The 26,771-nt window shown below is 44.5% G+C and overlaps 1 long non-coding RNA gene and 1 pseudogene across 1 annotated transcript in view; both read left to right on the top strand.

Moving 5' to 3' along the window:
- LOC148163759 (uncharacterized) overlaps nt 1-26,771 on the top strand; it is a 106,617-nt gene that overhangs the window by 16,615 nt on the left and 63,231 nt on the right. The window lies entirely within an intron of this gene.
- LOC114225727 (cationic amino acid transporter 3 pseudogene) lies at nt 3,507-7,023 on the top strand (annotated as a pseudogene).

Consider the following 26,771-nt stretch of genomic DNA (forward strand, 5'->3'; position numbering starts at 1 on the left):
TCATCTTTATCTCTATTCTCATTTCCCCTCCTCACGGGAGGCACTTGCTTTAGTGTATTTAACAAACGCTCCTCCAATCCATGCTTTATAGGTGTCTTTATTTATTTTTATTTATAAGAAGATTTTATTTATTTTAGAGAGAGAGCACACAGGGTGGAAGGGCAGAGGGAGAAGGAGAGAGTCTCAAGCAGACTCTGTGCTAGGTGTAGAGCCTGACGCGGGGCTCAATCCCAGAACCCCGAGATCCTGACCTGAGCCGAAACCAAGAGTCAGACGCTTAACTGACTGCGCCACCCAGGCGCCCCTATGTGTGTATTTAGATACACTCATCCATTCAACCAAATACACAGTGCCGACTGTGTCAGGCGCAGTTGCAGTTACACCCATCCATTCAACCAAATGCACAGTGCCGACTCTGTCAGGCGCAGTTGCAGTTATGGGGAATGCAACCAGGAGCAAAATAATAAAAAAGTTCTGCTTTCGTGGAGCTTACATTCTGTTGGAGTGAGACAAATCATGAACAAAGAAGTAAGTAAAACAGATAGTACCTTAAATAGTGATAACTGCTATGGAAAAAAAAAAAGCAGAGCAGGGGATTAAGGTCTGTTGTGGGTGATCAGGAGCAGACTGCAGTTTTATATGGCGTGATTAAGGAAGGCTTGCTACAAAGGTGCTGTTTCACCAAATGCAGTTAACGGAGCCACCACGTGGCTATCTGGGGTGGAAGTGGTCCATTTATAGGGGACGGCAAGGACAAAGGCCCTCAGGTAGGATCTTGCCTGGTATGTTCGGAGGCCGGAATGGTTAGAGGCCAGTGGCTAGAGAACAATGAATGGGAAGAGGGAGAAACAGAAGGCTGAGATATAGCTTGGTCAGTGCAAATACTGTAGGACTTTGTAGGCCATTGTAAATGCAGACTTTGGCTTCTACTCTGACTAAAAAAGAGACACCAGTGGAAGGTTTTAAGCAGAGGAATGACATGACATTTTTAGCAGATATATGTGTATCCTTGACAAACATACAGCATTTTGGGGCTGTTCCTAAAATGTGTATAAATGGCATTGTGCTATACCCCTCAGCCTGCTTTTGCTTTTCCTCCGTAACATTGTTTCTGAGATCTACCCATGTTGCTATCTGTAAATCTACTTTATTATTTCCGACTGCTGTTACTTCATTGTGTGCGTATAGCACATTTTACTTACAAATTCATCTAGTAACAGAATGCTGGCATAGCTTCTAACCTCTTGTGACCACAAACAGTCTCCTGATGAACGTGCTCATATGGGTCTCCTTATGGACTAAGGAGAATTTCCTTGGGGTAGGTACCTAGGAGAGGGATTGTGGGGTGGGAGGGTGTGTGTGTTCTTATTCCACTAAGACTGTGCTTCAAGATGGTGGCCTCAGTGACACTCCCACCAGCAGCATGTGATAGTTTGTGTCTTCTCATTGAATTCTCTTATCGATCCAGTAAAGGAAGTAAAGTAAAGTTCCTTAAGGACAAGGAAACTGAGGTTTAGAGAGATTGAGTAAATTACCTGAGTTTGTATAGTTAAGTGAAATAGCCAGGGCTCAAATCTGAAATTTTTGACATAATGTTCTTTGCTCTTACCACTTTGTACCCAGCACTGCCTCTTCTAGAAATAAGATGAAGCATCTGTAGACAAAGGTAGTATTATAATTATTGTATTTGAGCCTTGTATTTTTCTTTTCTTTTTTGACCTCTATTTTTTTTTTTAAGTAGGCTCCCTGCCCAAAGCGGGGCTTGAACTCACAACTCCCAGATCAAGAGTTGGAGGCTCTACCCACTGAGCCAGCCAGCACCCCAAGCCTTGCATTTTTCAATGTTTGGTCTAACACTGTCAGTCTAGCACCCCAGAGTGTTTAGCACCAGCATGTATGAGGGTGTCTAATTAGAGTCCTTAGAATTTCAAGGCAGATTGTATGGAATAAAACGGTTTTCATTTTCTCATGAGGGCTAGCTAACAGGTTTGAATTTTAGTGCATGATTTTGAGACTGGACATTTATAAAGATTAATTGCTTTTCAAAGTTTGGGGACTTTGGATCAGATGTTAACATTAAATATTAGGTAGATCATATTATGTGCATACAGTTTGCTAGGCACTGAGCTGAGTACTTCCCAAGCATCATTTCACTTACTCCTCTCAACAACCCCATGAGGTATTTACTTTTACTCCCATTTGTGGAAACTAAAGCACCAAGAGGGGAACTAATTTGTCCAGAGGTTGGTTATGATTTGAACCTGAACAGTCTGTCTGCACAGCCTTTACTCCTAACTACTAAACTGGGCTGCCTTCCTGTGAAGGAAGCTTTTAGAACCTCTTTCCTTTGAATGTAGGACAATTTCTTGTCAGTAGGGGTGGCTTACAGCAGTCACGGGAAATGAGCGGCTAGGTGGACAAGAATCTTCAGAGGGAGAGGATCTGAAGTTTGAAAATGTTTCCCAGGTGTCTTCATTAGGCCTCCTTCTGTCCCCTGAGGTGAGTGCCTCTGCCTTAGGGCATCCTGCCTAGATTATAGGTTCTGGACATGATGCCTTCGAAAAAGTAGGGATTCTCTAACTGGGTGTGGGTGGTTGGTTGCCTATAACCCAAGGCAGCCCTATATTTTTAAAACAAGTGTCCTCAAAGGCCAACAATTCTTTATCACCTATGTGTGGCTTATACCTGCCATGGATGATCTGCGGTCAAGGTTTTATCACAGTTGGTTTTCCCTCCACACTTTTCATTTTGATTGCCTTCTACAAGGAAGGTAACTACCATTTATATATTTACCTGAGCCAGGCTTATAAAGGTTGCTTGGTTACAAGGTATGTATCTCAAAGTCAAGTAGATAGGAATTCTGGATTATTTCAGGTTACTCTTCTCAGTTTGTACATTTGTTCAATGAATATTTATTGAGCACCTAATTCTCAGAAGGAGGAGACAGGAAGCTGAACTGGAATTTTTTTTTAAGATTTTATTTATTTATTTGAAAGAGAGAGCAAGCAGGGGGAGGGGGAGAGGGAAAGGGAGAGAATCTCAAGCAGATCCCTGCTGAGATCAAGGCTGAGCCGAAATCAGGAGTCGGACACTTAACCTACTGAGCCACCCAGGTGCCCCCTGGAATTTTGATCCGTTAGGATCAATGGCACATGTGGGAAGCCCAGCTGCTGTGAGAGCACATAGGAAGGGCAGCATAAGGATCAGGGGGGCCCTCCTGGGGAGGCAACTTCTGAGCTGGGACTTGAAAGATAAGGAGGGCTTAGCTAAGCGAAGGGGGCCGAGAGGGCATTAGAGACGAGGAAACAGAGTGAGTGTAGAATCTTACAGCTGGAGCAGGAACTGGGTAGGGGATGAGGCTAGAGGAATAAGCACAGGTCAGATTATGAAGGAAGGAAGCATTATAAAGGAAAGGCAGTGGGGAACCACTGACGTGTTTGAAGCCTGGGGTGAGTGGGGGACACCTCAATTACATTTATAATGTAGAAAGTTTCCATGAATTAAGAATGGACCCTCCTTATCTCTCTCGTGTGCTTGTTAGTAAATTAGAACACTGGAACTGGTGGGTAACAAATAAGGAGTCTTGATGGATTTGTAGATGGAAGGTCTGACCCAATAACCCAAGGGTTCCTTTTGATAATCTGTAGAGAAGACTTTTCAATTTTGACTTGATTTTTCTGTCTTTAAAAACCCATGACAACATTTCCTAAAATTCTCTCAAAACCAAAGCCTGAGTAGGGAGGAGAGTGGGGGTTGCATGACTTTGTTCTCTCTGTTCTCCACTACTCATTTCCGGGGCATTGCTGTGAATTGCTCATCCAAAGCCTTGCTCCCCATGAGGAGAGGACCATTTGAATAGCAGCAGGGGAGTAGGGGAAGGAGGAACCACACGCCGGGTTCGTTCATTAAGAAAATATATTTGGCATATTGAGACAATGGTTTGAGCGAGTTAAAAATAACTCCTCGTGAAAAATTAATAGGGAGTTATAAGTGAGTGTTTTAATACAAGCTCACAGAGCCGGGCAGATTCTCCAGGTGGCTGGCGGCTGACATCACAGATGGTGCAGGGTGTTTATAGAGCATGGTGTGGCCAGCGAGGAGAGTCGTCTGCAGAAGTGAGCTCACCTTTTCTCCCGGAATCCAGAGAGGGAGGAGACAGAAGGAATTGTTTTGGTTGTGAGCGACTGAGCTGGGTGACTTATTTCTTTTCTCCCTACCCATCACAGTCTCGTAACTGTGGACATAAAAATTGTAGTGAATTTTGCCTGGTTGCTTTGGGTGAAGTTTATTGAATGTCAGAAATCATGAAATGGCCTTTCTGGCTCTTCTCCCTTCTTAGTCATGGACCCTGGGTTGGCCGCTGCACCCACTTCTCCTGTGCTTCCTTACCCAACAGCCTGTTCCTCCCATTCTGGCAGGTAGTTATGAAGGACCTGCCCCTTTCTCCCTCTTCTTCTCGTCTCACAGTGCCCCTGTGGGGCTAGGTGGGTAAGGCAAAGGGTTGGACTGTACTTCCTTGGCCATCAGTACAGCTAAATGGATGATGCAGAACAAGGAGGAAGGGGGCCAAGGTGCCATCTGACTTTGGCTAGCTGATTTGGGGGCTAAGGGTGTTAAGACTGGGGGACCAATATTTGTATTTTAAACTCAGATGATATTTAAAAAATGGGTCTGTAATTGCAACGAGGCCCTCTAGGCCGTGAATTAATGTGTCATAACTCACGCCCAAGCACTGCGCAAACATCCCGCGTGTGAATTATTGCACAATAAATTCATGCCCTGTTGTGTCTTACAGCTTAATTAGTACATGAAGCTACATGAGTTAGACGAACCCAAATGGGATTATGTCATGTGGTGCGTAAAAAAGCAGAATGTTGGGAGGTATTTGGCACTTTTTCTGGGGGGAAAGCAGAGGTGATTTTTTCTGTAATGTCCTTTGGTGTCTGTTCCTGTGATATTTGGGCTGCAACAGGTGACATATGACTCCTGCGCTTTGGTTGGTTGGTTGAATATGGGCTCAGTAAATATTTATTGTTTACTGTATCTTAGGCATCACGGAGGGAGAGCACACATAAGACGAAATACGAAGCAGCAGCTTTGAAGCCTGAGCACCCGAACTCGGCAGACCCAACCCAACTCGGCTTAGCTCAGCCTCACTGAACCCAATCGGAGACTCTGTGCTCCCTGGGCTTGCTACAGCGCTCTGATCCTAGAATCCTCTTCGATTCTAGTGCCAGGCACTTTGCAGATTTGGTAAAAAGTTAGTACGTAGACATACACTGGAGCAATACGTGGCTAAGATTTCCCCTGCCAGAAGCCTGAGCACTCTGGATGTAGTGGTCCTGGGTGTGGGCAACACAGTGGGTGCAGGTGTGTATGTCCTGGCTGGCGAGGTGGCCAGTGATAAAGCAGGACCGTCCATTGTGATCTGCTTTTTGGTAGCTGCCCTGTCTTCTGTGTTGGCTGCTCTGTGCTATGCAGAGTTTAGTGCCTGGGTCCCCCAGTCTGCTTCTGTGTATCTCTACAACTATGTCACTGTAGGTGAACTCTGGGCTTTCATCACTGGCTGGAACCTCATCCTCTCCTATGTTACTGGTACGGCCAGTATGGCCCGGGCCTGGAGCTTAGCTTTTGACAACCTGATTGGGAACCAGATCTCTCGGACCTTGCATGAGAACGTCTCACTCTATGTTCCCTGTGTCCTTACAGAATATCCAGACTTCTTTGCTGTGGGCCTGGTGGTGTTGCTCACTGGATTGCTGGCTCTGAGGGCCAGTGAGTTTGTCCCAGTTACTACAGTGTTCACAGTGGTGAACCTTTTGGTTCTTGGTTTTGTCATCATCTCTGGCTTCATTAAGGGGAACCTGCACAACTGGAAGCTCACAGAAGAGGACTACGTAATGACCATGTTTAGACTCAATGACACTTCTGGCTTGGGCCCTCTGGGCTCTGGAGGATTTGTGCCTTTTGGCTTCAAGGGAATTCTCCGTGGAACAGCTACCTGTTGCTATGCATTTACTGGTTTTGACAGCATTATTGTCGCTGCTGTCGAAGCCCAGAATCTAAAGTGTTCTGTCCCCATGGGCATTGTGATTTCAGTGCTCATCTACGCTCATGATGCCTTACTACCTGCTTCGACCTGGGATCCCCCTGCCTGAGGCATTTCTCCACATTGGCTGGGACCCTGCCTGCTATGTTGTGGCTATTGGAGCCCTCTGTGCTCTTTCTACCGGCATCTTGGACTCTATGTTCCTCATTTGTTGGATGATCTATGTGCTGGCAGACGATGGCCTCCTGTTCGGTGTCCTTGCCAGGACGTACACCAGAACAGGCATCCCAGTCGTGGCCACTGTGGTCTCGGGCATTATTGCAGCTTCCGTGACATTCCTCTTTGGACTCACTGATCTTGTGGACCTCATGTTGATTGGGACCCTGCTTACTTACTCCCTGGTGGCTATTTGTGTTCTCGTTGTCAGGTATCAGCCTGAAATGAAGGATGAAGACAATGCAACAGGGGCTCACCAGGAGAGGGGACCTGTGGCGGAGAAGCTGTCCCCGTGGGGACTCTTTTGTCCGGGCAGCCCCGCCCCCACTGCACTCTCTGGCTGGGTTGTCTCTGTTTGCGCCTCACCGCTTGCTCTGCTGCTGACTCTTCTCTGCCTGGTGCTGGCCCAGTGGCCAGGTCTGCTGCTTTCTGGAGACCCAGTGTTGGTTACAGTGGTTGTGTTGCTCCTGGTGCTCATCACTGGGATCACTGGGGTCATCTGTAGACAGCCACAGAGCTCCACTCCCCTTTACTTTAAGGTCCCTGCTCTGCCTCTCCTCCCACTCCTGAGCATCTTTGTGAATGTTTACCTTATGATGCAGATGGCAGCTGGCACCTGGGCCCGATTTGGTGTCTGGATGCTGATTGGGTTGGCTATCTACTTTGGCTATGGGATCCAGCATGCGTGGAGGATTAAACCCGCTTTAGTCAGGGCACAAACTGAGGACCTTGAACTGAGTAGTGCCAGTTCGATTTGACATCATCACACCTAAATGCTGTCTAGTGTCCCTGGACTATGGTGGAGAGTTCTCTTGAGCACACAGAAAGCTAGGCCTCCCATGGAGGTTTGGTAGGGAAACACTAATAGAGCTCTGTGTTTATTGTGGAGTGAAGGGTGTGTTTTTGCTCTTTCTCATCTTTTTTTTTTTTAATTCAATTGTGTCTGCTTACTGGCTTTAAAAACTATTATTAAATGAAACTAGAAAGAATGTTTCTGTTTTCTTTGGGTAAATACCCAATAGTGGAATTACTGGATCATATGGTAATTCTATTTTTAATTTTTTGAGGAACCTCCATAGTGGCTCCATAGTGACTGCACCAACAACCACCAACATTGCATGATGGTTCCTTTTTCTCCTCATCCTCACCAATACTTGTTATTTCTTGTCTTTTTAATTTTAACCATTCTGACAGGTGTAAAGCAATAACTCACTGTAGTCTTAAATTGCATTTCCCTGATGCTGAACGATGCTGAACATCTTTTCATGTGTCTGTTTGCCATCTGTATGTCTTCTTTGGAAAAATGTCTTTTCAGGTCCTCTGCCCATTTTTAAATTGGTTTGTTTTTGGTGTTGAGTTGTGTAAATTCTTTATGTATTTTGGATATTAACCCCTTTTTGGATATATCATTTGCAAATATCTTCTCCCATTCAGTAGGTTGCCTTTTTGCTCTGTTGATGGTTTCCTTTGCCATGCAAAAGCTTTTCACTTTCACTAACTTAAAAAGATGTATGCACCCCTATGTTTATTGCAGCATTATTGACAATAGTTGGGATATGGAAGCAACCCAAGTGTCCATCGATAGATGAATGGATGAAGAAGATGTGGTATATATACATGATGGAATATTACTCAGCCATAAAAAAGAATGAAATCTTGCCGCTTGTAACAACATGGATGGACTTAGAGGATATAATGCTAAGTGATGTAAGTCAGTCAGAGAAAGGCAAATACCATATGATTTCTACTCATATGTGGAGTTTAAGAAGCAGAACAAATGAATAAACCAAAAAAAGAGACAAACAAACAAAAAAATGCCTAGACTCTTAAATACAAGGAACAAACTGGTGGTTACCAAAGGTGAGGTGGGTGGGAGGAAGGGTGAAATACATAAAGGGAATTAAGAGTACACTTATCTTGATGAGCACTGAGAAATGTATAGAATTGTTGAATCATTATATTGTACACCTGAAACAAATATAACACTGTATGTTAATTATACTTCACTAAAAAAATAAACTAGAAACAGATGAAAAAAAATAGCTGAAATATGGTCCCTGCCATTTAGGAACTTATATATATATATATTTTTAAGGAGCTTATATTCTGTTTTTTTTTTTTAAGATTTTAAGTAATCTTTACACCCAACGTGGGGCTCGAACTCACAAGATGGAATGTCACATGCTCTACCAACTGAGCCAGTCAGGCAACTCTAGGAGCTTATATTCCACTACAGTGGGTAAAGCATATAGCTGTCACACAAAGTAGAAAGTGTTGTCATAAGAAATATACAAATAAAATGTCTTGGAAATTCAGAGTGGAGGATGATCATTTGTGGCTGGCACAGTGGTGAGGGTTGAGTGGTGAAATCAGAGAAGACTTTGTTAAGGAATGACATTTGAGTTGGCTCTCTTCAGGGACAGATAGGGTTTTGCCACAAGTGGGCGGCAGGGAGAGATTGTCGGCGGAGAGAATGACACTAGGAACAGGACAGGAGAACAAAGCAGTGTTCAGAGCCCACTGCGGCTTGGCTGTATGAGGGGCAACAGGACATGCACAGGTGGATTGGAGCCAGAGCTTCCCTCTGAGCACAAAGCACTTTGGCTTTGAGCCCACCACCCTTGCTGAAAATCCCTGGGGTTGGTTCTTCTACTTGGTGATATCTGTATTCCTGGACTTTAAAGTTTCCTCTACTATTGTCGGCTTTGGTCCACCTGCTCAGAAAGTGCATAGCTGAGAGCCAGGTGTCCTGGGTTTTAGTCTTGTTTCCGCCACTAACTCGCAATGTGACCTTGAGCAAATCACTCTGCTTATTTATCTGTAATGTGAGAGGCCAGGACTGATCATTTCTCAAGTTCCGTTTCGTCAAAAAATTTAAGAATTCCCTCTGTTTTTTTGTCCTGTTATTTTCCCAACTAGGTCTCTCTACTGCACGAAATTTGAACCTGCATCCTGCCCACTTTTCACTATAACCCATTGTTGGGGCTGTAGAGGTACAATAAATAACATTGCATTTCCCCCCTCCTATGTTTGGAACCAACTGATAATCAAGACATAGATGGATGGTTAAACTGTCCGCTTTAGAGCTGCAGCCTAATTGATTTGGGAATACCGAGTCACTAAATTAGAAAGACTTATTCCTCATCACAAGTAGTGCTGAGCAGCCCCTGCCTCTTACCACAGGAAAGAGCCTGCTTTTATTAGATTTTCTCATGTATGAGCAGGTTGAATGCATGTGTCCTGTGGGCAGGTTCGTTCTGGATAAAAAAAGGAAACCAGCAAAGAACTGGAAGAGGGTGAGCTGGGCATGCTCAGTGCTGTCTCTTCAACTCACTAATCCAAGTCACGGTGGGTGGGGGGTTGGGGGGTGGGGGGGTGGAGAGAAGCCAGGACTAGTACTCTCCTCAGTGGTGCTCAAACTTCAGGCGGTGTCACCTCACCTGGAGGGCTTGTGAAAACAGCTTGCTGGTCCCCACTCCAGCATTTGGAATTCAGCTGGTCTGGGTGGGGCCCAGGAACTTCTAACAAGTTCCCAGGTGATGCTAATGCTGCTGGTCCCGGGACCACACTTTGAAAACCAAAGCTCCAGCTGAAGCCCTTCAGTGTACACTTTAAATATCTTATAATTTTATATGTCACTTATACTTCCTGACTAAAGCTGAAATAAAAAAAAATAAAATGCTACAGTTTATTTGTTTTGTTCCCTAGGTTGTAGATCATAGGTAAGGAGTGTATCTTGTTCACTTCCCCAGAGCATCCAGCTGGGGACCAGGCACAAAATTAACTTTTAATGAGTTCATGTTAAATTGAATTGAGCCTTACACAGGACTTTTGTACCAAAAGTTCTCCTTCCTTTCAGGCTAGTACTGTGCTACTCCTTTCAAGCTATCTTCTAGGAAAATCTCTTAGACCAACAGCATTTCTGTCCATCTAGAACTCTATCTGGAACTGCATCAAGATCTGTAGCTTCTAGAACTGTATCTAACAGCATCTAGAACTGTACCCAGGCACTTCTGCTTTTGCCTTTGTTTGGCTATGCCTGAGTTCTGGTGACTCTCCTAACCTGTCTGTTCCGTCACAGTGGAATCTTGCTCAGGGCAAGGGGGAGGTCCTTCTCTCCTTCCTCTAGACCCAGCAGTAAGAACAGTGTTGTTCATTCAAAGAGCAGCAGGGAAAATACAGCCCCGGGGCAGGAGAATGCCTGAAACGACCTCCCCTGGTCCGCTCCATCTATTCCCATGGGATTTGGGGGAGGGGCAGGAAGTAGCAAAATTGATAGAAGGCCCAACCCATTCTACCTGACTCCATGGAATCCCTAAGTCTAGACTGGCTCCAGCGTGGGCACAACAGGCATATTTCTTGAAGCAGAGTTCTATGCTCTGGCATAGAAGGGCCAGTGTTTTTCTATTGTATTTACGTATGGGGCCTGCCCTGGGAGGGAGGGATAGGAAGCTACTTTATTATTTGCGGAATTTCTCATATTCGCAAGAGGGAGCAGGTGACTCCGGGGGAGCCCGCTAGAGACAGGCTTACCTGAATACTTACCAGCTCCTTTAGATGCTGTTTTGAGAGACTGGTGCAAAAACCTTGGGAGAGCATCTAAGATTCTTTGGAGAGAGAGTTTACACCCCATATGGGGAGAAAAATGGACTGAAATAGGAGGAATTAGGAACTGGATAGGGAAGGAGGCATCATTCCTTTGGAAGGGAAGGTCTGAGCAGAAACTGAGAGAGAGGTGTTGGTCAAGAGACACTTTCTGGAGAAGGTTGCCTATGGAGCAATTTGGGAAATAAAAGAGGAATAGGTGAGTTGGAAAAGAAATGGGACAGTAATTCTAGGGTACACGGACCTTAAAGAGTCATGAAAGAATGAGGCTGTTGTGAGGGATGTGTTTTTTCACATTTGAAGGGAATTTATGAGCCAGGTTTGTATTGTGTATTGTGCCATGGAGTGAGATTTCTGAATCAGGAAGGGATGAGATAACGATTCTCATTGCCATCTGGAGGATAGACAGACAGAAGGATGTGGATAGACAGACTTCCTGGGAGACAGTTATAGAAACTACTACAGTCATCTAGAGCCTTGCTTCTCAAAGTATGGTCCATGGACCACCAGCATGATTGTTACCCGAGAGTTTGTTAAAAATGCAGAATCTTAGGCCCCAACCCAGACCTACTGAACCAGAATCTGCATTTTAATAAGCTCCCAGGTGATTTGTATGCTCTTTCAGGGAGGGGCCTATGCTGGGGAAATTGAATTTGGGGAAGAGGGAGAAGTGTGGGCCCTGACCCCCCCCTATTGTCTCCAGGCCTCCCACACCAGTCGCCATGCAGGGTTTGGCATGCTGCCCACTTTGGGAAAATGCCTGCCATGCCCACGCTGGAGTCTGCCTGGTCCTCAGGGGCTCCCCTGGGGCGAGCATTGCGTGGGTTGGGACTGCTGCCGATTTTGTTTCCCCTATTTCATATGATGGACTGAGAGGGACTGGGGAGGTCATATTAGTCATGCCCCGCCTCAGGGTTGTACTGTCCCTTAATCAAATGAGTGATAATTTGGTGATACTAATTGAGAAGGCTGTGGGGGTTGGAGGGATTGAAATAGGAGTTCTCAATTGTCATGGAAATTAGGATATTTTCATGATATTTTTATCTCTCAAAGATATTTTCATCTTTCAAAAGCTTTAAGGAGAGACCAGATGACTGGATAAGGGGTTATACCCTGGTAGGGACCAAACAAATACCTTTTAAGGGGTCTTTTGATGATTTTTAATGGGTTAATAACAAAATAAATGAGACCTATAATTCTAGAGACCTGGGGTAATAGGAAATGCAACAATTTTACCAGGTGGGCATTGAGAACTTTCTTAAGCTTTTGAGGATTTGTGTGCCTCACCCCCAATCAGAATGAATGATAAGGAGGGGCCAATATTGAAGGAAAACAGATTGAAATTGAACATAAGGAAGAATTTTCTGAGATTAGAGGGTGACCAGGGGAGATGGGAGGGTGCAGGCTCTCTGACCATGAACATGGCTATCTCACTTGGGTTTGGAGTGCTTCAGATGGGCTTCTGCCCCAAATCAGGGAAATACACAAAATGAACTCGCAAAATCTTTTTTATCCCAAGAATTCTCTAGTCAACTCCTTAAATGAGAGGCTGGGGTGTATGTGTGGTATATGTCAGGCGGTGAGGCATGGGGATGATGAATGACAGAAAGAAAAAACAATCTTATTACAGCAGTGAAATCTAAAAATTTTAAAACAGGGTTTGGATTTAGGAGAAAAAGTTGCATTTTAGGACTCAAATGAGAGTTTTAGGTTACCGTGTCCTTCTACTCCATGTATTTATCTTGTCTCATTGATGACATTGTAAAAACTCCTAAGGGAAAAGAACATCTCTTTCATGTATTACTTCTTTATATCTCCAATGCCTCCCCCAAATGATCAAGATAACAGTAACTCCATTTGTTGAGTCCTATGCCCTATACTTTGTTCTAAACACTTTCCATTATCACCTATTTAATACAGAAGCTCTATGAGGTGAGTATTGTTATCCTCATTTTACAAAAGTTGAATCTAAGGCTCAGAGAGGTGAAGTCATTTGTGCAAAGTGAGTAGTGAAGCTAGGATTTGTACCAAGTTTGAGCAAAACTCGTGCTGCTCACTCCTGAGCTATAGTCTGTATGGAGTAGTGGCTCAGTAAGGGATAGATGATCATTGAAACTTGGTGGCATAGAGGTAACTGAAAGACAGTGGATAATTCCAAATAGTGAATAATGAAAAAACAATTTCTATTTGTTTTATGGAATGTAGTCAGAGACACACTTAGTGACACATGCAAGCTTATACTCAGACATTCTCTCATTCACCTTCATTGTGCCCCACCCTGTAGTCAGGAGCTTGGGAAGGGGGAGAGGCTGGGTATATTATGTTCATAAAGCAACTCATTGAAAGTCATGCGTGTGTGCATACTATATAGACATAAGTGTTTGAATTCGAGTGGAAATATGCACTGAGGAGTGGGGTACGTTTATCTCGGTAGGTCTATAAACATGAACATATTTGGGTATGGTGTGTGTGTGTGTGTGTGTGTGTGTGTGTGTGTACACAAATCCTGAAGGAGTTAAACCAGCTATAAGGAACTGGCTGCCTTCCACCCCTGGCCCTGGTTGATGTGTTTGTACCAAACCCTGATATTTATTTTTCATCACCTCTCAAGGGAACCTCAATGAGTTTTCTTTCTGGGAAGTTTATGGCTAAGATGCTGGGCTGCTTTGGGGCCCCTATAAATCTGCTATAATCAGAGGAGGTTTGCAGAGAAAGAGAAACAGCAACCACAAGGCAATCCCCTCCTGTCTTTTACTTTCTAGCCTAATACACAGCCGCCCTTGTATGTACACCACCCACGTAACCACCTCCCCTCTCCTAGAACCCCCTGATGGAAGGTACTGAGAGAAGTCATTTTATTTACTTCTTTGCTTTCAAGTGGGACTCTCTATTTGAGCCATCCCAGGAAGAGGAGAATTAAAAATTATACCAATTAAGGAATCTAGAGTTGAGATTGTGAGAAACTAGTCATTTGTGAAACTAATTTCATAGAAAGCAATGAGCTTTGACAGGAGCAGGGATGGTAAGAGGAGCTGAATGTGTCTGTTTACTTCCTTAGAAAACCTGAAGCAGAGCTCCTGGAAGCAGGAGGCGGGACGACCTGCACATGGTCTGAAGGCAAACACAGCCCAGGAACTCCCCTCCTCCACTTGCCAATGCTGGTAGTTGGGAGATATTTTTAATGAGGGATTTTTATGACAAACTTTACATTTGACATTTAACAGCATCTCTTGTCCAGAAAAGGAGGAAATACAGATATTTATTGACATATGGTGTCAGAAGATCAAGAAAAATTGACTATGGAGGAAGGAGGAGGGGTTTCTTCCTTTCTCCAGGTATGCAAATTAGCTCACTTAATTTGTGTAGCATATGCTCTTCTGTGCTTTGTGCTTTTCTCAGTAATGAGATTAAGAAATCATTTTGTTGTTAATAAAGAACTCAGTGGGGGGAGAGAGGAGATGAGACATATAGATGGAGGCATCATGGGTACCCTGTCCCACTTGAACCGTATACCCCTTAAATAAGAGATGCAAGAGAAGTGGGGATAAATGGAACCTGAGCCGGGACCCAGGTCCTGGCTTCTGTCTTCCCTGGTCAAAGTCTCCAACTTCTGCAGTTTTATCTTGAATTTCACTGGTCCTTGCAGTTCACTCTCTAATGATGTACAAAGTTCAGTATCAAATAATGCCCGAAGTGAAGAAATCCTTCCCTTAGCTATGTCCTTGGAATTCCATCCCCCAATCTCTGACTACTGAAATCCTACACAGTCATCATGGTCCAGTTTAAATATTACCTCCTGCCCAAGCCTTCCTGGATAATCTGTATCAGAAGCAATTTATTTCCTTTGCCTTCCTCTACTCCTTTGTGTCAGTCTTACCATAGCTGTCTTTCTGCACACTGTTTTCAGTTGTGGCTACCTTCTGTCTTCCCTTTCTCCATCACTCAACTCTACACTTCTGGAGTGGGGAGACTGTGCCCTGTGTATTTTTATATTCTCTCCACAGGGCTTAACACAGAGCTAAAGAATTGTTAAATAACTTTCATGCCTGGTATACAGTTGTAGGGGAAGAGGCCATGGGTAGAGATATAGAAGTAGGGGCATTATGAGTATTGCTTAAGGATATTATTGTTAATAAAGGTCTGGACATGATACTTTCAGGTATAGATCATATTATTGGGAAATTTTTGTCTCACCAGTAGATTTATTCCCATATAGTTTATTTATTTATAATTCATTCTTTCCCTCATTCAAATCTAGAGCTTTTCCTAGTGGGAAATAGATATTAAGCAAGAAAACAAGTGTTCAAATAATTACGGAGTTGGATAAACACCCAAAGGAAATGAACAGGATCTTGTGATAAAGAATAACAGGGTATTTTCTTTAGATAGGGAGGTTAGGAAAGGCCTTTATGGTCACTGTAATACATTTACCCTATTATTATTATGAGTTAATTCAATTTATAACCTGAAGCGCAATAATAATAAAATCAATAACACAATGAGAATAGCAGCCTTCCCACCAGGGGGCGTTTTTGTCAACCCAACCTTAGGTTTGGTTCCTTCTTTGGTCCAACTTCCCAACCTCCCAACTGACTTGGGAAGAGGGGAAGTCAAGGCCCTCCCCTTGCCTCAGGATGGACCCTGCCCCCTCTTCTCTAGCCTAGGAGTCGGCAAGCAAAACAGGTGTTAAGAGCTTTGATCTTGTTAGAGACTTGGAGACAGATCAAGGTAGAGGCCTCTGAAATAATGCCCCAGGATGTGAGAAGCTGGGGAAGAGATGGAGACAGAAGTACACAAAGAAAGAGGCAAATTGCTGTCACAGAGACTCCCTTTTACCTCCCACCTCAGTCTCAGTGGGTTCTGGGCTCTGTCCTTCTTGGGGGAGCTGGTCAGGGCTTTTGGATTTTGGGGAGGGGCAAGATATCCCTGAGTGACTTTCGAGACCCACCCTGGTCACTCCGGGATCCGTGCTCCAAGGCTGAAGACAACCAAGGCTGTGAGGAGCATGTGGTCTACCAATCTCCCAGCAGCCTCAGCTAGTTCTTTCATTACCAGGGTCTTCCTTTTTCTACTTTCCTGCCCCCTCCTCTGGCACAAGTTGGTAGCATTAGTTTTTGGTTCTTGTAGAGGAGTGGTCACATTAAGAAACGCTTGGGAGTGGGTAAAGAGAATCTGAGACTGGTACTGGTCCTGGAACTTTTACAACCACGAATCCTTTCCTGAGCCCTGCTTCCTGTTAGAATAACACATTTTGGTTGCTAGCTCAAGAGTAATGGTTCCCCTTCTCACAGAGGCCCTGACCTCCTTGGTCATGCTGAGGGATACCTCAGACTGTTGAGAGGTCTTACTTAGGTTACCATAAGTTCCTCTGATTGAAGTTGTAGCCCTCACCTCTCTTCACCCCTTGCCCACCCCATTGGGACAAGCTTCTGTGCAAGTGGTGTCCTGCACAAGGGTAAACGCTGTACTTCTCCTTCAAGAGGAACCCCACCTCTCTGCTCCATAATCCAGAATTTTACCTAGAGGACTCACACTGCTTTGTTTTGAAGAGATGCTTGTTAGAGAAGGAAGAACTGTACTTTGTTTGAGCTGCCTAGGGCATACACAAGACACACTTCTCATCATCGGAGATGGACAGGCACTTCCGAATAGTGGTACCTACGGAGCCCTTGAAGTCAAACAGCCAAGTTCTTGTCCAGGTGGGCCACTTGCTGTGCCTGAAACGGGAGGCATATCTTCCAACATCTGCATTAGGGCTGGCACCTGAGATGAGCTCAAGTGGGTTTTAGATCTGGCCAGGGACTTCATGCTATGGGTGCAGGGAAGTGAGGTAGGATAGAATGAACACTGCTTGGAAGAGGAAATGGAAGAGCGAGGTCTGAATATACATGGAGGCAGGGGAATGGTGAAGCTGACTCCTGAACCCAGGGAGCCCAGATTTATAGCCAGGGCAGAGTTCATAATCCCCGAGCTGTGCTAATACTCTAGTTCCTAGCTGAAGGTCCTTTCTGGAGTCTCTCCCTCAGTGGGCAGCAGCATTATTGGCTCCATTCTGAGGCACACAGGATGGGGCATGTAGCTCAGGGCAGGCCAGGGCAGATTCTGGTGCCAGAGCTGACATTAATGTGGGTGAATATGGGCAGATTTTCCCAAGGAGCTTTGTTCAAAAGATGGAGGATGAGGGATGGCAGATAGAGGAAGGACGAGGGTCCAATTATCCTCTCTGGGTTCACTGGATTAGGGGATGGGAGAGAAGGAGAGACTTCAGTTAGAATCACGGTCTCTATTAACTACCTTACTTTGGTACTTATCCCTTTTTAACCATAATCCAAGTGATTGAAATAGAAAATAGATTGCTAATAACTTCCCTGATCCTCTATTCCACGTCACATGAGCTTACCTTGTCAAATCTCCCTTCAGCAGATGCTCCTGCGACCCATCACTTTCAGGGGGAGTGGCTTTAAGTCCCAAGTCCCTTCCAGAAAAGGCTCTGCAACACCAAAGCAGCATGTATATTGGGGATTTCTCCCTTAGGCCTAAACTTTCCTATAGAATAGCTGTCTGCTCCCCTCTCCATTCCTCTCCCTTCTTCCTCTTTTCCCTCCTAATCAGGCCCATTTCTTTCTATAACCACCTAGTGGAGTTGGGGATAATGTTCTATACATTTCATTTACTCTACTCTTGCTTCTTCCTTCTTTTGATTCTCACCCTGCAAACTCTCCCTCCCTCCCTACCATCCTTGTAACTCCTCTCCACCCACTGCCTGGTCGGTTCTTCCTGCCTTCTTTCTTTCTCTTTTCCACTTTTCTTTTCCTCTCAACCTTCTTCATCTGTGAAGAGATGGGAAGATATGTTTTAAGGACTGCATCTCTGAGGGGGTGGGCTTTGGGCACAGCAAGAGACATGGTGGTCAGACATCAAGAAGAACCTGATAGACACTGACTTGTGTGGCCTAAGGGGCAGTGGCCTCCTGACCCATCTTCCCGAATAGATGGGACTGAGGTGCAAGTGACAGAGACTTAAATAAAGTTGGTTAGATTAAAGGGTCAAGGCAGAGGGAACCTTTGGTCCTATAGAACACGTTCCTTTATCCATTCTTTCTTCTCAGTTTCTTAATTCAGACTTTGTTTGTTGGACTCATAATCTCCTTGAGAAGATAGAATGGGCCAAGGTTATGGCCTTGATTGCAGCTTTATCCCAGCCTCAGTGGAGGTTTCCTTCTTGGGTCCATATTGTTCCTTAGATATAGCCTCAGCCTTCTGGCTTCACTTTGTTGATAATTTGCTCACCTTTGGAAGTTGGGTGGCCACATAAACTTGGGTTTTTTTGGTGAGTGTTTCCATGTTTTGATTTGTCCATTTGCCTAATTTTGAGTAGACCAGAATCATCATAATAGTGATGATGACAATAATGACAGCAGTATTTATTGAGCACTTACGTTAAGACCCTGTACATATCATTGCACAATACATACAGATATTGAATAAATATATACAAATATTTAAACAACTCCACCTCCTGTAATTCTACAAGAATTCTGTGAAATAGGTGATATTATTTTCATTTTATAGATGAGAAATGGAAGTTTAGAGAGGTGGAGTTCTTTGCTCAAGAAATTATGCCTATGACTTGAAAGCCTTGCTTTTACCCACCCCGGTGCTATACTGTACAACTACATTTTGGAAATCTTTAGATAAAAAGACGTCTTATCCTTAATGTTACTGATTGGCCTGAAAGCAGTATCAGAAAATTTAAGATGTATTGACTCTTGGGAGTAGAAAATTGGTAGATTCTGAAGGAGACCATGGAATACATTTTTCCTCAATAATGACGGGAGGATGGCTGAGAAAAACTTTTGACCAAAGACAGGGATGCTTTTGGCCATTCTGAGAACAATATCTGGCATATGATCAGATTTGGGTGGAGTGAAGAGAATACCCTTAATCAATTTAGAAATGGAGTTACTTGTGGGGCGCCTGGGTGGCTCAGTTGGTTAAGCGGCTGCCTTCGGCTCAGGTTGTGATCCCAGAGTGCTGGGATCCAGCCCCGCATCGTGCTCCTTGCTCAGCAGGGAGCCTGCTTCTCCCTCTGCTCCTCACCTCGCTCACTCTCTCTCGCTCTCTCGCACTCTCTCAAATAAATAAATAAACTCTTTTAAAAAAATAGAGGTGGGGTTACTTGTGAGAGCCCAGGGTAATGCCAAGCTCCTCTAAACCAGCCTCAGAAAGATGGTGACTCCAAGGTTATCTGGGTTTACTGGTGGAAGAATGATTATCTGCCTTCTGGATTATTTGTGGCAGAGTTTGAATTCTAGACTGGTTTTCCAGAGTGATACTCTCCCTGCCCACTCCCTTCAGTTTTTTTCTGCTATGTACTCCCTCTACTACCCCTGAAGGGATGTGAACTTCTAATTTTTATTTGAGTTGAATGGAATTAATAAAGTAAATTTGTTATAAAATATGTAGTACTGCCTGGTGTCTCTGCCTTGACTGAGGGGGCAGTCATGGATAATCCTAATCAGCAGATCATCCCAATTTTAAATAATCAAAGTATCATTTTAGTTTGGAAATGATCTGACTTTGGAATAGGATACATCTTCTGTTCTTGGAGTTCACAAAATTTCAGATCAAATAATGGAGCTTCCCTGAGGGGTTTCAAATCCTCTTAGGGAGCTGGACACACTCTGGCTCTCCACCTGGCCTCCTTGTCCACCCTCTGAACTCAGACAGGATCTTTATTTTTGTCAATTAAATTAAAACATTTTAGTAATTTGTTTTTAACTGTGTCATCTGAAGGACAGATGGGTGCCCATGACGACCAGCCCAGGTCTGGGAATGTGAGATTCTCAGTCACTGGAATCTGCAGTCCTCTACCTGAAGAGCTGAGGAAATAGCTCTGCAGCTGGCGAAGGTGACAGAATCAAGCTGCTTTATAGACCTGAGAGAACTTAAGTGAAGGGAGGATGTGGAAAGGGGGGTAGGCTGGAATAAGCAGGCAGCTTGGGATGCTCCTTGGTACTGGCTGCTTGGCAACGGTTACTTAGCAACCCTCATTCACCTCTCTTGGCTGCCTTCTCCTTCTGGCCGCCCCCCAGCCCACCATCCTCCCACCCCCCCATCCCCCCCACCCCCCCGCCAAGCTGCTGCAAGGAGCTAGAGAGCTTGGAGTGAATGACAATTTGGAGAAACAGCCGCAACCCGAAGATCTAAGAGGCTCTAAAGAAGATGGATAAGAAAATCGATGCATAATAAAAACTGCAGGCAAAGCCACCTTGACGGAGGGCGGGTAGCTCTCTCCTCCCGCCCTCATTAGTCTCTCTGGGCTCAAGGCTTCCATTTTAGCCTAGTGTCCTCTCCTTCCTTCTTTCCATTTACCTTTTACTGGTTTAGGGAGGGTTGTTTGCCTTTGGGGTGGAAAAAGGGAGCAAGGAACCCAGAAGAGAAGAAAACAATGTATATGTGGGATGTATGTAGGGGCTGCTGGGATAAGAGAGGGAGAGGGATAAGGGAGGGATTATAAGAGAGAAACTGAATGAAAATGAGTTTAAATTGTACCATAAAGTGCTGCCCTTACTCAAAAGGAAAGCCTTAAAAATGGAAGTAGGAAGACCCCATGTGAAATGTGTGAAGTTACCCTCTCTGCAGGATATTAAAGGAAAAAATGTAAGCAATCTTTCTGGAAGGGCTGGGCTAGAATACGGCTTGCATAAATGAAATACTGTATGTATTTCATACATACAGTATTATGTATGTAACCCCACTTCTAAGCACCTACTACTGGCACATAGTAGGGATATAACAAGTGTCACCTTCGTTCTTAGAAGCGAGGGGTGGAGGACGAGACATTTTAGAGGTCCATGTTGGCCCAAGAATCTGTGGAACAATTCTGTGCCTGTGAATGATTTTGGCTCTTACTGTCTTCCCATTCTCACAGGCAGGAAGTCATTTCTGATATCAAACTTCACCCCATTCTGTTGAAATTAAAACATTCGATCAGTTAATCAACGCTTTATTCCTTGGTGTTTATTGAGCACCAGCTATATGCCAGGCACTGTGAAATGGGAACTAGGAGCACTGTGTCTGTGATACTGGGTCTGACTATTATGCACAGTGCTTTGTTCCAGCCAGCTGTGGGAGTCTGGGAGTATGGTGCTGGCCGGTGGAGGATTACGATGGGAGCAGAACACTGCCCCCCATCCTCCCCCCACTCAGGCTTATCTGCTATGATCCTCTTGTACTTCTTTGCTTTCCACTTTCTCTCAAACAGGGGTTATGCTCGTTAGCAAACCATCTCTTTCCTATCCTTCAAAACATTCCAGAAGTTCCTTCATTTCAAGGATGCCTTCCTGGATTAGAGGTGAACTGTTGACTTCCTTGGGCTCACGAGGGCTGGACTTGGACATCCGCCCCCAACCTCATCCTGTATCCCTCCCCCACTCCTTTTCTCAAACTTTGTCCTTCCCTCTCATGTTGCACACATCTTGGTCTCTAGTCTCTTATTTACACTTACTTCTGATTTCTGTGGGATATTATTATTTAATATCTCAGCCTTCTGATCTTTCCTTTTTGATTTTTTGGGTTTGTCTGTTCTTTATTTATTATAGCATTGTGACTGTATTATGAAACTTGAACGTGCAGGAGGCCGATCTATATAATTTCTTTCTGTATAACCCAGCCCAGGAGTATGTGTAGATAGATGAGGAAGAAAAGCTTGAAGATGATGCTCTTATGTCAGGTTGCCTTTTCCATCAGTTCTACATCCCACATTCCCACCTTCATGATCTTCTACCCATCACTGTTGCCTCCCCCCTCCCCAGGTTGCCCACTCGGTTTTGATAACTCCGTAACTTGGACTCTATTTATGCTCGATTCCGAACATAAAACTCTTGAAATTATTGAGGGGGAGGAGGAGCATCAGGCTATACAAGTATGAGTCTGATAGATACATACACAGGAAATTGCCAGCTGGGTACCAGATACATAGTATAAAAGAGAGCTTGGAATTGGACATTTGGCTTGCTTAGGGAAGCCTTCCCAAAGGAGGAGAATCCTGGGCAGGGCTTGAAAGAAAGGAAAGGCTAGATCTAGGTGAAAAAGAGAAAAGTATGTGCCAGGCAGAGGTCAGTGAGATGGTTTGAAGGCAGAGAGAATAGAAACAGGTTTGCTTGCTTAAAGCAGAGAGAGCATTGTGGAATCGCAGCTGGAAGCTTAGGCTCTAAAGCTTAAGCTGAGAAATGATGATTTAAAATTAGGGATGATTGTGAGCCACCCACCGGCTCCTGAGAAGAGGAAAGATCAGGATGACAGTGAAAGTTATGATCGATGAGTGTGGAATGGCTAGATGGAAGCTACAGGCTCTAAGCAAGTTTCTTCTGTTGTCCTGATTCTGACCAGAGACCTGGTCAATGACCGGGCTGGGGTGTGGGGAGAGGAGGTGGAGGTGGGGGGAAGATACAGGGAGCACATTGTTTCCCTAGAGCTTGCATCACAGACTTCTTCCCCTTGAACAAAACCCTCTGTTTCCAGCTCCCGCTGACTCATCCCTCCCTCTCCCCTTCTCCCCATGAGAGGAGCTCTCCTGGCCCCAGTGGAGGCCTGCTGTGGCTGCCTGAGGTGGCAGTGATGGGAGAGGAGGCTTCTGCCTCTGTTGGGTCAGGACTCCTGGGTTGTACCCTTTTGTTCTTCTTTATTTGTCTGGTTTTTGATCCTTACTTGAATCTAAAGAAAAATTGAGGGGCGCCTGGGTGGCTCAGTCAGTTAAGTGTCTGACTCTTGATTTCGGCTCAGGGTCCTGGGATCAAGCTTTGCGTCAGGCTCCACGCTCAGCACGGAGTCTGCTTGTCCCTCTCCCTCTGCTCCTCTCCACCGCTCACACACACACACACTCTCTCTCTCTCTCTCAAATAAATAAATAAGTAAATCTTAAAAAAAATAAAGAGAAATGGAAAGAATGTTTTAGTCACTTCCTCTCCTTCTGGGTTGGATGACCCTTGATTTATTTCAATTGAACAGTGAAGTGCTAGACTTCCCTGAGCCTTCTGTGGTCACTTCATTGTTCAGGTCACTGTCCTAAGATTTTTCACAATATCTGTGAGATGCTGGGAGAGGTGGTGGTTGAGGCTGATGAGGAGAAGGGAAGGGAAACTGAGGCCCTGTGACCTAATACCCTAGAAGGCTTAAGCATTTTCAGAGAAGATTAATAGATGATGTCGGGCCTAGGAAATGGGAGGATGGAGAAAATCAATTCTCCAGACGTGGAATTCTGGGACTAATTTTCTACCTTAGGGAATCCTGGGTAAAAATTGAGTGGGAAGCTTCCTACAGAATAGGGGTTGGGATATAACAAATGTGATGATAAAAAGTAGGCTAAGTGCTGAGGATTTTAAGAATAAAGATGGAGAGGGTGCCTGGGTGGCTCAGATGGTTAAGCGTCTGCCTTCGGCTCAGGTCATGATCCCGGAGTCCTGGGATCGAGTCCCGCATCGGGCTCCCTGCTCCTTGGGAGCGTGCTTCTCCCTCTGCCTCTCTCTCTCTCTCTCCCTCTCTCTGTCTCTCATAAATAAATAAATGAAATCTTAAAAAAAAAAAAGAATAAAGGTGGAGAGAAAACCAGCAGTGATTGAGTAGGTTAGTGCTTCTCTTGGTTCCTGAGACCTGCACACTCTGAAATTGGAAGGTCAAAGGAGACTATTCCATCCAACCTGCCTTCTTACCAGAACCAAACTGAAATAAATGAAAGAAATGAATATTTATTGAGCATTTATTTATAGGTGCTAGACACTGATCTACTCTTTCCATATGTTTTCTCACCAAGTTAAATCCTCATAAAACCCTGCACAGTAGGCTCAGAATTTAAGGTCTCTAATAACTGGTGGAGCTGGGAGGCAGACTCACTTCTTCTGACTTGAGAACCATTGCTTTATCCATGACTCTACACTGCATTTCCGTCTTGGAAGTTCACTTCTTCAGTTGGCCTGTGTGGTGTCTCCATTCATATTACATGCACAATCATGTGTGTAAGGCACTGTGTTAAATGCCTTGGGGTGACAAAAAGAAAGGCAGGGTCCCTACCTCAGGTGCTTGAAGTCATTTGGGGAGGTTACATGTGTATCTTATAAAATATATATAGGTAATGTATAATATTTATAGTGTATATTTAAGTATAGCACTGGCAAACTATACGTCAAGGCAGTAAGACAATGCCTAGTGAGTGATACAGACAATTAAGTGCTACTAGAATTCTGAAGAAGGAGGGGAAATCGTGATGGGATGGCTAGGGAAGGCTTCATGGAAGTGGTAGGATTTTAAGGAAAAAATTAAGACTAGACAGGACATTCTACATGAATCTCATGGTACAAAGTCATGAGATCAGGAAAGTAAAAGATATGTTCTGGGGATACCAAATAGAGCTTTCTCTGAGCTTCTTAAGGTCAAGGATGATATATATTCACATTTGCTTTCTCAACACACCAAAGATAAAGTAGCTAGATGTTAAAAGCGTATTTGTTGAAGGAATGAATGACCCATTTATCTAGCACAGAACATTCATGTGAGGATCTTTTAAGGGATATGAATTGAACTATGGGTTGTAGTAGAGGGGATGAAATGACACACAAAGTGGTTTAAGTGAGATTCTTCTTTTTTTCTTTTTTAAAGTAGGCTCCATGCCCAGCATGGAGCCCAGTGCAGGGCCTGAATCCATGACCCTGAGATTAAGACCTGAGCTAAGATCAAGAGTCGGATGCTTAACTGACCGAGCCACCCAGGTGCCCCTAAATGAGATTATTCTGGAGGCAGTGGGAAGATAACTTGGAGAAGAGACAGAGGCAGGGAGACCAGTTAGGATGCTAATGAAGTCTAGATGAGAGAGGCTACAAGACTAAACTAGGACAATGGCGTGGGAATAGACATGAAAGGATGGAGGTCCCAGCATTGTGAAAGCATGATGAACAGACCTGGTCACTGAGGGACTTTGATGGGCTAGTGGTGGGGAGGGTGAGTAAGATGAGAGAAGAGGGAAAAAGAAAGAGGAGTCAAAGATGAAGCTGGAGTTTCTCAGCTTTGGTGATTAGAATAGTGGTGACTCTAACAGAAAAAGAGGAAGTTAAAAGAAGAGGCTGGTTGTGGAGGGAATATGAATTATATTTTAGGTTAAATTGCTGGTAGACCCCCCTAGGAAAATTCATCATACATTGGAAGTGGAAGACCACGGAGAATGTGGTCATGTCTGGAAGGACAGATTCAGAACCCACTCACATAAAAATAATCACTAAAGCTGTGAAAATGGATGAGACAATTGAGAAAAAAAGTATCTCGGGGGAAAACTAGAAAGTTGGAGGTATCTTCAGAAGGCAAGAGTTCATTATAGGGGCCACCTCTAATGTCTTCCAGTGTTGTGGCCAGTTTTTTACTGGTCTTGTTCTTGAGAGGTGAGGTTAAATAACTCTCTAGATACATAAAAGACCCTATGCTCAGCCCTCTGTGAGCGTTTTCTTCTCCACTGAATTCTGGATCTTGACCAGGACAGTAATAGGCTGGACTTTCATGGAATTTAGCTCATCTGGCTGAAACAGGCAGAGTCTATCCTAAATAAATGTGTCTGTCTTCTCAATTTTCAACTCCCTAGAGAAGAAGTAAATACTTGGGCAGTTCTGTTCAGGCTAGCTTAAAGTGCTCATGCTTCGATGCAAACCTGTTTTGCACCCATTTGTGAAAGACTAAGAATCTCAGTCTGGGAAGTGGGTGGGTGGGGTGGACAGTGATTTGCTCCTGAGCCCCAGACGCTTCAACTGACTTTTTCACAATTCCCCACCCTTTTTATTTTTCATCCAGAGATCTCAAAGCCCTAAACAAGCCTTGATCCTCCCTGACCCCCTGAGTCATCTTCTGCTTCCGTTTTCCCAGATGGGGGGGTGGCAGTGGGATACCATGTTTGGGGATGGGTACTTGGTGGGTGGGGGACAGTGGTGGGGATCTAGGTGCCCCTTCCCAATCATAGGGTGGGGCTAAGGGCAGGCATCAAGGTGGTTCTATGCAGTTTGGTTTCAGCTTGTCCTTTTGAGGTTGTTTTATGACTGAAGAGACTCGGATAAAGAGTCCGAGCTGGAGAAATTGAAGAACAAACAAAGCCGTAAAAGACGCCGATAAAATTCCTCTCAGCTCAGAATAGTCTTTGGATCCTCTCTCAAGAATCTCAGGGTAATCTGGGAAGGCTAATTAAGTCTCACAGCCCCCAGTGGGGACTGGTTAGGAGAAGAGAGACCAAGGTTAGGAGAAGAGAGCACTGAGAGATTTCCCTTATATCCCTCTTCTCTCAAGGGACCCTGATGTTCAAGCATCCAGTTTGGAGGTTGAATTAAGACTGAGAGGGAAAAAGGGGAATGGATAATGGGAAATACTGATATTTTGTAAGAACTCTTTTTATTATAGAATGCTTGAGAATCTGGGGGCAGGATGGGTGATGAGGAGTCCGAATAGGAAGACATTAAGAATGGAGGCTCGGGGACATGAAAATAGGGGATACTATGCTTAGGGGTGGTATGAAGAATGGGTCTAGATAGGGGTGAAGGCGAATGGCCTCGGAGGATAGGATGGCAGTCTGAAGGTGAGCAGGTCTGCACTGGGGGCTTATGAAGCTAAAGTATCTGTATTTGGGGACCAGTAGAACAGGAGATCTGGATAGGGCAAGTGTGGGAATAGGGAGAAGGGATCAGAGGGGTGGTAAGTTTGGCTGGTAGGGGTTAGGGGAAGCATCTATTGAGAGCAGGAGCAGCATCTGTGATTGTAGGGAAGGAACTTCAGCTCAGGTGAGTGGTTAGAAAGCTAGAGGTCAGCCTTTTTTCCCCAAACCAGTGATTTTTCTGTTCTTTGTTTCAAATGAATTGGTGTATTGGCCACAAAGA

This window comes from Eumetopias jubatus, unplaced genomic scaffold (genome assembly GCF_037043125.1).
Source record: "Eumetopias jubatus isolate StellerSeaLion01/CBP00866 unplaced genomic scaffold, mEumJub1_p1.0 scaffold_8, whole genome shotgun sequence".
Classification (NCBI taxonomy): Eukaryota; Metazoa; Chordata; class Mammalia; order Carnivora; family Otariidae; genus Eumetopias; species Eumetopias jubatus.